This window comes from Aegilops tauschii, chromosome 1 (genome assembly GCF_002575655.3).
Source record: "Aegilops tauschii subsp. strangulata cultivar AL8/78 chromosome 1, Aet v6.0, whole genome shotgun sequence".
Classification (NCBI taxonomy): Eukaryota; Viridiplantae; Streptophyta; class Magnoliopsida; order Poales; family Poaceae; genus Aegilops; species Aegilops tauschii.
The window spans coordinates 404,644,179-404,653,670 of NC_053035.3; the positions used below are offsets into that span (position 1 = coordinate 404,644,179).

The window sequence follows — 9,492 nt, forward strand, 5'->3', positions numbered from 1 at the left end:
AGATGGATGATGCGCGGCAGATTATTGTGGGACATTCAGAGGTTGAGTTTGCTAGGTCTGGACGTGGGAGCGTGATGGATTCGTTGCATGGGGTGTTTTTTCTTCTGGCATAATTGGCCTTCCTCTAAGCACTTGACTCCCCCTTCTCAATCACTGACATGCTTTTGCGACGTTGCATTCGCTTCTCTCGTACTTTTTCATTCACTATTTCTCTGACATCAACAGATACCTTGTCCTTATTCCGCTGATAATCTGCACGCCTCTGTGCGTTTATTTGCTCCCTTTGCGCGTTTGTTAAATGTCTTTTCCGCTCATTATCACATTGCCTCCTAGCTAGATCATTGTCATGAGTGACAACAGACGCGTCTAATGTTGAATGGGGAAATGTTGCTGCGTCACCCTCGAATTCTATATAGTTGGAGCTATTAGGGTTGGCTGGTTTCGTAATGATTTTAAAACATAGTTAGAACCAATATTATTTAAGACGTCTATAGGAAAAAAAACCATGATGGTGCATTAATATGCAGCATTAAACTGTACGCATCGAGCATGATGGTGGCTATAAGAATATTTAGCTATGAGCAGCAAAACAAGATATGTAAGTCATGGTGAAAATATAGATCATGTTTTACCTGATAACGAAAGTGGACGTATGTTTTCATCATGGATAAGCTTATCCTTTTTCCTCCTATAAGCAGCTCTCTGCAGGGCGTTTCTACGATCTCTCTTGAGTTCTTCGTCGGTTTTTTGCTTTGTTTCTTGGGTGTTATTCAAGACCACATCTGATGTCGATCAGGACATTAGAGAATAAAACATAACAATGACAGCAATTGATGATGGAATATGCACAAATCGATTACCTTGTACCTCCATGTCATTAATGAGACCAGATGTGACAGTAGTTGTAGCATGAAATGTCATCGCATCAACCGAGAATGATGTATAGTTGGAGCTAGTTGGGTTGGAAGGTTAAACAAATTGATGAAAACATGTGGAAAACTTAATCATTAAGACATGAAGTCGGGTACTGAATATAATGGTCAAAACCTTTAGAGGTTACCAGATAAAATAAGGGCCTGTGCATGTTCATCTTGGAGATTCCGATCTTTTCTCTACCGATATGCAGCTCTCCTCAAAGCTTTTTTACGGTCTCGTTTGCGTTCTTCTTCTGTTACTTGCGTATTTTCTGTGCTATCATTCAAGTTATCTACTGATGTCTTCCTTGGGTTTCTCTCAAAAGCGAAAGGTAAAAACAACATGACAGCAAACGAGTATGGAAAAAGCACAATCATTTTACCTTTTATATTTTTATCTGCAATTACATCAGACGCTCCCATAGCTTTAGGAGGATATGTTGATTCATTATGCGAGATTGATGTATCAACCGAGCTAGCTGGGTCATCTGATATAACATGCTTGGTTAGTATTTATTAAAATGGCTGAACCATGAATGCTAGGATGTAACATAAAATAATCTTACTTGAATTACAAAGGGGACGAAGATCAACTTTCCTGTGCTTATCATCTCGCGTGGGTTTGATTAGCTGCCCCAACATATGATCTGCCCCAACATTAGTTCCTATAGTTATCCACCACGGGCGTTCAGAAAGCAAAGAGAAGTTAAACATAATCACAAATAGTATGATTGTCAAATACGCACATATAATTAACGACATTGTAAATCTACCAAATAAGTACCAGGGATCACATATGAAGGTTGTTGAACATTTGTGATATCACATAGAGTACGTCGGTGAACAATCGGCCCATCGTCTAGATGGTTTATAAAACCATCTGACTTCTTAGTGCGATAAGATGCCCGCCTCCACGCGTTGATAAGATCCCTATGGTCTACCATTTTTACAATAGGTATGAGAGTTAGAGAACAAAAAAAGTATCGATGTTGATACAACATCTATGAAACCAACACGGGGAACATCTATGAAGTCAGGTTACTATAACGATTAATTTGCATACTATAGGTATTCAGAAAAAACCAAGAGTAGTCAGCAAAATCACGCTTAAATACTTACCAGTCTTTGAAAGGGATGGCTGATTATACTCTTGTAACCTGACCATATCCTCCTCTTTTTTCTTCCGATAAGATTCACGCCTCTGTGCGTTGAACTGCTCCCTTGTTTCGCCAACGTTTTTTTTCTTCATTAAATACAGCTACTGTTGCATGCTGCTCGGAAGTTTTGTCATCTGCATTACGTTAAGCGTAAAAACCACAAAGCCCATTAAGCTCATCTGGGAGATGTCGATTTGGAAGCTGTATAAGCATGCCTGTGAATACCTTGAGTATCATCTCGTAGCTTAGTCGTACCATCCTTATTATTCTCAGAATACGACGGAATCCCGTCGTTTGAAGGTTCCCGCCCTACATCTTAGCAATCAACAAAATATACGGTATGCACGAAACATTAGCAGCAATCTTGACACAGTCTTATACCTGCATGTAAGGGTATGAAGTTTGCATTGTAGTCTCCAACATTTGTCCCGCCCGTAAGTACTGCAACACATAATGCATTCTGCCACTTTCAGAAATCGATGTGAAGCAACATTTATAACCAATCTCCGGACAGTATTATACCTGATTCCGTCGAGTAGACGTTATCAACAATTTCAGCTACGGGTATGATGCTCGCATTGTGTTCTGCATCACTTCTCCCGCTTGTAAGACCTGGAAGACATTATGCATACTGTCATATATTCAGGTCTCGCAACTAAACGAAAACATGGTAGAGTGCATCATACCTGTAGTTACGTCATCTTCAGGTTGATGTTCGCCGACCGTGCTTTTTGAATTCCCCATATGCAACTATTGAATGCCAAAAATCATGAAGACAGAAATGGTAGTTATTTGATGACATTCTGGAAGGGTTATTGTTCTACATATATACTGCAACCTGTTGCTAGCATATACTGCAATTGTATTTTATTCTACATAAATACTGCAATGGCACTTTCATCTACATCTTCTACATCTCTGTACTTTCTTAGAATGCAAGTGTTTTTGTTCTATCTTCAGTTCAGCACAAGTGGAAACATACTCTAGGGTCCTGTATGGTTCGTGTTTTCTTTTTTGCCATATTTATACAAGTGCAGGATGCAGGATACCCCTTGGTATTTTTTTTTGCCAATTGCCATCTGTAAACATGTGTACACGAGTCTAGTTTTAACATGGAAAAAAACCTAAACTATGTAGAACAGAAATCAATCTCGCAGGCGGATCCATCCCTGTGAAAGCACTTGCCATGGCTGTATGACATGCGATGGATGTATGGGCTGTGAGATGTATGAGATGCGATTGTATGGCATTTGAGATGTATGAGATGCGATTGACGTATGAGATGGTTTGTATACCTATTTTTCGGATCCAGGACGTGTTCTGGCCGGATCCTGGACGTGTCCGCTTATCCTCGTCCAGGATCGGCGCCGGATCCTGGATCAAGGGCGAGGAGTTCAGCGCGGCGGCAAAGTGATGGAGGGCAGCGGCGACCTGATCCAGGACCCGCGCCGGATCGTCGAGGTGTTCAGAGCGGCGGCAAAGTGATGGAGGGCCGCGGCGACCTTGTCCAGGATCGACGCGGATGGAGGACGGCGAGTGAAGCGGGGCGGCGACCTCGACCAGGATGGAGGGCGGCGAGGATGGAGGGCAGCGACTGAAGCGCGGCGGCGCAGGGATGTAGGGCGGCCATGAAGGGTGGCCTCGCTCGAGAACAGGACTCGTCGCTGGTTAACCGTCGTAGGTTTTTTTTGTCGCAGGTTAACTTTCGTACGTCTTTTGAGGGTCGCATGTTGATAGGTGCGGGTTCGGGCCTCAGGAGGAGGTTTTTTCGGTTTGTGATGTCTTAGTCAGAGGTGGGAGGAGGTACCAAAATAAACCGTGAGAGGTGGGACTAAAAAACACCTGGAAGCGAGACTACCAACTGCTCCCTTAGGAGTAGAGATACTAAAAAGGACCGGAGGTAGTATGAGGGAGATAGACGGATAGGAGCACGAACGACGTGCAAAAGTTCTTTTTTTTAACAGGAACGACGTTAAAAAGTTTTTTTTAACAGGAACGATGTGCAAAAGTGTTGTGCGCGCAGTCGCGTCTAGCTAGGTTAATTGCAAAAGAAAAAAGCACGTACATACGTGTACGTGTAAAAGTCCTGTCTTTTATTTTTGCGAATGTGCACGTGTAAAAGTTGTGTGTGCGTGTACGTGCCTAGTCCGGCATGCATGCGGCTGAAGGTTTTTTTTGACGTGATGCGGTTGAAGGTTTTTTTTTTTGACGTGATGCGGTTGAAGGTTTGAAGCAGCTACGATGCGTTATAAAAAAGAAAAACATGAAGAATAAAAGAGGGTAAGCACGCATGTACGTACGTATGAGGTGTACGTGCACTCCCTCAAATCAAATCAATCGAAGAAAAAGAAAAAGGTGCACGTGCGGCTAGGCGGAAGAGGGAAGACCCGGCCGGACTTGTTTTGATTCGCTTGGCTTGGACGCGCCTGTAGTTGGAGAGGGTTTCCTTCGATCGCTTCTTTTGATTGTTTTTTGATTGGATTGGATTTGAGGCGCTGGTAGTACGCGCAGACTGCCCTCGTTTCGTTGTTTCGTTTTTCATGCATTGATTCCATCGACGCCATAAAGGCAGCCGCGCGGGACTAGACTACACCGGTTGATCTAAGAGAGCTCACTTGGCATAGATGAAGTACTACAAAATATCAAGGCGGTATGACAAGGTCACGACCGAAGACGTAACGCTCCGACTTGTGCTTAACCATCCGGAGCTGAGCCCACCCAGCCTTTAACAATTTGACGCCCTCGAGAACAGAAAAATTCTCTGTTTTCTCAAGGGCATAGCCATACACATCCTCAATGCTCTCCTCTGGGCAGGTAAGAAAGAACCTGGCAACGCAGACTTGACCGGAGCCGAGCGGCACAATGCTGGCGTCTGTCAGGGTCCAATCTTCTGGCCTGTTCACGTCTGTCCACACATCCTGCAGCACGGGCGGCCTCAACTCACACGAGGCAGTGAGGTCCGATGTGCAGATCTGCAAATCGTCGGGTGTGAAGCCAAACCAGAGGTTGTGCTCAGGGATGTACTCGGCGCGACCTCTGAACGGCAGTGCCCAGTTGCCTAGTTTGCTCCACGCGCCACTAGCGATGTCATACGAGTATGTGCCGGCGCCAGATGTGGATATCCAGATCTGAGAATCGTCAACCACGGCGTAGGCACTGATTTCAAAAGGCATTGGGGCATCGCGGCAGCTGGATCGATCCACCACGTCGTCGTCGTCGACAAAGAAAGGCGGTGGCTGGAGGGAATACCAGCTCCAGTCTTTGGCGTAGCTAGCAGGCAGGCGCGTGTGGAGGAGAGCCTGGAAGCAGTCCCGATCGGGCAGCCGGCCAGGGTTGCCGCTCATGACGTATAGGCTGTCGCCCTCGACAACGGAGATGGGGTCGATAATGGGCTTGCGCATCTTGGGCATCCCAGTGCGGAGCAAGCGCGAGTCGTGTTTGTACAAGATGCTCCTGCCGATTTGGTCCACGGCGAGGAGGTTTTCCCGGCCGGGGCCGAAAGCCATGAAATTCATCCACGCCTATTCGCCCTTCCTGCAGGGCCAGTCGAATGACAGGGACGGCGGAGGCAGCGGGGCGTCCGCTGGCCGTCGATGAACTGCTCGAACCGCTGGCCGTGACCGGGCTGGGCGAAATAAGCTTGCCGGGTTCAAGCAGTGAAGCCTGAAGTGTCTGGGGCCGCCGTTGCAGCTCATGGCCAACAGATTCACAAACCGGCTGCCCATGGCGATGGCGGGCGGACCTCCTGATAATCAGAAGAAAGAACAAGGAACTCGTTGAATGTTTGTGATGATGATTCTCATTTCTTCTCTTGGTAATATCAAAGAACCATGTACAGTACAGACACGGAGATTATCATCAGAGATTCGCCGAGTACCTGAGGAGTGGGGTTGGGATCCAATTGAACCCGACAATTTCTGGAATGTAGACTATCAGCTCTCAACCACGCAGCCAAGAACAAGATCGATATTTTGTTGGCAAAGAATTGGGGATGCTTGGGGAGGAGCGCTGTTTTATACTGGTGGCGGCGCAAGGAAGACTGAAGAGGGAGGAGATCCGGTGCGATTCCTACCCTAACGCCTTCTATCGTGGGTTAAATTCGTATGTAACTTTTCGAGTTGATGATTTTTCATATAAAAAACTTTTTCATCCGAGTTCGTATGCAAAAGTTATGCCCATTTTAAGAACAGAGAGATTTTGCAAATAAAGTCGAAATTCATATTTGTTAATTTTCCCAACAACTAGATCACATATCACATGGGAAACTTGTTTTATTTTATTTTTTTGACATTTCCATCATTTTCTTTTGTTTTTTCTAAAACTGAAAAGGCGGTCCACCGGGGGGGGGGGTAGAGTTTGATGGGCCCTTTAGTACCGGTTCGTGCCATGAACCGGTACTAATGCCTCAAAGCCCATTAATACCGGTTGGTGGCACCAACCGGGACTAAAGGACTAACCTTTAGTCCCGGTTGGTGCCACCAACCGGTACTAATGGGCATCGCACCCTTTAGTCCCGGTTCGTGGCACCAACCGGGACTAAAGGGCCCAGGTGAACCGGGACTAATGCCTTAGCCGCACGAACCGGGACCAATGCTCACATTAGTGCCGGTTCGTGACTGAACTGGGACTAATGTGAATATTGCCCTGTGACGAAAGCCCTGTTTTGTACTAGTGAATGTTAAGTCTAGGAGTTGAACTATGTGAGCTGGGGATACAATAAGTTGATTCGCATGTGCGTAGCTAGCTAGTGACGCATGTGCGTGTGTCACTGGTACTTCCTCCGGTCCTTTTTGCTACGCGTATTAGATTTGTGTTGAGTCAAACATTGCAAAGTTTGACCAAATTTATGTTAAAAAATATCAGCATCTACAATACGAAAAAAAATATATATATATAGTATAAAGGTACATTTCCAATATTGATTTGGCATTGTGAATATTGAATTTTTTTTCTATAAGTTTGGTCAAAGCAGAGATACTTCAACTTCGGACAAAACTTGTATGCATACTAAAACGGACCGGAGGTAGTACGAGGGAGATAGACGGATAGGAGCATGAACGACGTGCAAAAGTTCTTTTTTTGAACAGGAAGGACGTGCAAAAGTTTTTTTTAACAGGAACGATGTGCAAAAGTGTTGTGCGCGCAGTCGCGTCTAGCTAGGTGAATTGCAAAAGAAAAAAGCACGTACATACGTGTACGTGTAAAAGTCCTGTCTTTTAGTTTTGCGAATGTGCACGTGTAAAAGTTGTGTGTGCGTGTACGTGCCTAGTCCGGCATGCATGCATGCATGTGCATGCGGTTGAAGGTTTTTTTTTGACGTGATGCGGTTGAAGGTTTTTCTTTTGACGTTATGCGGTTGAAGGTTTGAAGCAGCTACGATGCGTTATAAAAAAGAAAAACAGGAAGAATAAAAGAGGGTAAGCACGCACGTACGTACGTATGAGGTGTACGTGCACTCCCTCAAATCAAATCAATCGAAGAACAAGAAAAAGGTGCACGTGCGGCTGGGCGGAGGAGGGAAGACCCGGCCGGACTTGTTTTGATTCGCTTGGCTTGGATGCGCCTGTAGTTGGAGAGGGTTTTTTTTCGATCGCTTCTTTTGATTGTTTCGGTTGGATTGGATTTGAGGCGCTGGTAGTACGTGCAGACTGCCCTCGTTTCGTTGTTTCGTTTTCCATGCATTGATTCCATCAAAGCCATAAAGCCAGCCGCGCGGGACTAGACTACACCGGTTGATCTAAGAGAGCTCACTTGGCATAGATGAAGTACTACAAAATATCAAAGCGGTATGACAAGGTCACGGCCGAAGACGTAACGCTCCGACTTGTGCTTAACCATCCGGAGCTGAGCCCACCCAGCCTTTAACAATTTGACGCCCTCGAGAACAGCAAAATTCTCTGTTTTCTCAAGGGCATAGCCATACACATCCTCAATGCTCTCCTCTGGGCAGGTAAGAAAGACCCTGGCAATACGGACTCGAACGGAGCCGAGCGGCACAATGCTGGCGTCTGTCAGGGTCCAATCTTCTGGCCTGTTCACGTCTGTCCACACATCCTGCAGCACGGGCGGCCTCAACTCACACGAGGCAGTGAGGTCCGATGTGCAGAGCTGCAAATCGTCGGGTGTGAAGCCAAACCAGAGGTTGTGCTCAGGGATGTACTCGGCGCGACCTCTGAACGGCAGTGCCCAGTTGCCTAGTTTGCTCCACGCGCCACTCGCTATGTCATACGAGTATGTGCCGGCGCCAGTTGTGGATATCCAGATCTGTGAATCGTCAACCACGGCGTAGGCACTGATTTCAAAGGGCATTGGGGCATCGCGGCAGCTGGATCAATCCACCCCGTCGTCGTCGTCGGCAAAGAAAGGCGGTGGCTGGAGGGAATACCAGCACCAGTCTTGGGCGTAGCTAGCAGGCAGGCGGGTGTGGAGGAGAGCCTGGAAGCAGTCCCGATCGGGCAGCCGGCCAGGGTTGCCGCTCATGACGTATAGGCTGTTGCCCACGGCAACGGAGATGGGGTCGATAATGGGCTTGCGCATCTTGGGCATCCCAGTGCGGAGCAAGCGCGAGTCGTGGTTGTACAAGAAGCTCCTGCCGATTTGGTCCACGGCTAGGAGGTTTTCCCGGCCGGGGCCGAAAGCCATGAAATTCATCCACGCCTGTTCGCCCTTCCTGCAGGGCCAGTCGAATGACAGGGACGGCGGAGGCAGCGGGGCGTCCGCTGGCCGTCGATGAACTGCTCGAACCGCTGGCCGTGACCGGGCTGGGCGAAATAAGGTTGCCGGGTTCAAGCAGTGAAGGCTGAAGTGTCTGGGGCCGCCGTTGCAGCTCATGGCCAACAGATTCACAAACCGGCTGCCCATGGCGATGGCGGGCGGACCTCCTGATAATCAGAAGAAAGAACAAGGAACTCGTTGAATGTTTGTGATGATGATTCTCGTTTCTTCTCTTGGTAATATCAAAGAACCATGTACAGTACAGACACGGAGATTATCATCAGAGATTCACCGAGTACCTGAGGAGTGGGGTTGGGATCCAATTAAACCCGACAATTTCTGGAATGGAGACTATCAGCTCTCAACCACGCAGCCAAGAACAAGATCGATATTTTGTTGGCGAAGAATTGGGGATTCTTGGGGAGGAGCGCTGTTTTATACTGGTGGCGGCGCAAGGAAGATTGAAGAGGGAGGAGATCCGGTGCGATTCCTACCCTAACGCCTTCTACCGTGGGTTAAATTCGTATGTAACTTTTCGAGTAGATGATTTTTCATATAAAAAACTTTTTCATCCGTGTTCGTATGCAAAAGTTATGCCCATTTTAAGAAATTCCAGAGGGATTTTGCAAATAAAGTCGAAATTCATATTTGTTAATTTTCCGAACAACTAGACCACATATCACATGGGAAACTTATTTTATTTTATT

At 46.7% G+C, this 9,492-nt stretch overlaps 1 long non-coding RNA gene and 1 pseudogene across 2 annotated transcripts; both read right to left on the bottom strand.

Annotated features, from left to right (window-relative positions):
• Positions 1-100: 100 nt before the first annotated feature.
• LOC120963461 (uncharacterized) lies at positions 101-3,054 on the bottom strand. Of its 2 annotated transcripts, XR_005755332.3 has the most exons (4): positions 2,034-3,054; positions 1,481-1,851; positions 861-1,402; positions 101-782 (listed from the first exon to the last, which is right to left on the bottom strand). It is a non-coding gene; the product is annotated as an uncharacterized lncRNA (long non-coding RNA). The 2 variants fall into 2 exon arrangements; XR_006663189.2 differs by having other exon boundaries at positions 1,481-3,054.
• Positions 3,055-7,849: 4,795 nt separating this feature from the next.
• LOC141022980 (uncharacterized) lies at positions 7,850-8,932 on the bottom strand (annotated as a pseudogene).
• Positions 8,933-9,492: the final 560 nt, after the last annotated feature.